Here is a 1,348-nt window from a genome sequence, read left to right as displayed (position 1 = left end):
GGGGGGGAGGGGGGGAGGGGAGTAGCCGTGACGTCGCGAACAAAAGGTACTTTCAACATACAATGCGGCATGTCTACTGACTAGACACTGGATTCTTTTTTCTCTCGTCATTTTCTTGTCCGCTTTTATCATAAATATCTACTAACCTTTACTGCCACTGTATTCTCATATTATGTAAAGAAAGTCTTCTGTGTTTGGTTTCTTTTTTAACATGTTGGTTGACTATACACGCTGCATGAAACAGTGTGTCTTTTTTTCAATGAAATTGCAACAGTATGCATATTTTCAACTCTACTCGTTGAAACAAAACCGGGAATACGCCCACGACTTGTAAGAGATATAAAACGAGGGCAGTGGTTTGGGACACGCTCAAGTAAACGTTTACAGTTTCCTCATAATATCACTCGATCGGAAATGAGTATCCGGGTAGAAAAGTAAAATGAGTGCCTTGTCTGTTTGTTACTGTGTGAGAATGCAGGCTCGTCCTGGGTGTTTCAGGAGAAGCTGAGAACGTTTCAGAATGTCACTGGCCCTGTTGGTGTACACAGGATTACTGAAACACATTATTTGCTTTGTTTGATCATTGGGGAAAAGGGATGGGGTCAACTAATCGATACCCTAGAATCACGAGGTTTTATCTGCTCAGTACATGTACCTAGTTTTGAGTAATTTGACCAAAAAAAAGGTGAGTTTCACATGTCAAGCTTCCTCGCCGTATGCAATTCTTTGAATATCGTGATAACGACTCTGAATATTCTAACAATTTTGATAGAGCAGATAGAACATTTTGTTTCTGACATCATTATCTTAGTAACTCAAAACGACCAAAAATTCAAGATAGAACTAAGTAATGCTAAGGTAGCGAAATGCCAGTATACAAATTCGCCTAAAACGAACAAATGTCAAATCATTCACGACAGAAAGGTTCAGGGTATTTCCCATGGTACAAAGTCCCAACAAATCAATCGTGAACTTACTTTTGTTTATTTATTCAGCAATTTTCAAGGTTGGGGTCCCACTTGGGTATATTCTGTGGAAGGTGTATGTTTAATTCGGAGGTCCCGCATCTTAAGCTGGCTATACTGTGTTTACAGAGATGTTAGTCCCATACCATGATATATATAGTATATAGTATGTATGTACGCGATATACGAAATTCTATCTAGAAAGTATCCCTAGAAGGAATTCAGACATTCCAATTTGCTTCAACGTAAGCTGAGTTAGGGGTTCCAGCATAAAGTCTGTATGTCTGTCTATCTGTCTGTCTGTCTGTCTGTATGTCTGTCTGTCTGTCTGTCTGTCTGTTTGTATGTGTATCTGTCTGTCTGCCTATTCACGTGTCACTCTC

This window comes from Aplysia californica, unplaced genomic scaffold (genome assembly GCF_000002075.1).
Source record: "Aplysia californica isolate F4 #8 unplaced genomic scaffold, AplCal3.0 scaffold00133, whole genome shotgun sequence".
Lineage (NCBI taxonomy): Eukaryota > Metazoa > Mollusca > Gastropoda > Aplysiida > Aplysiidae > Aplysia > Aplysia californica.
Note: the sequence above shows the minus strand (reverse complement) of the source record.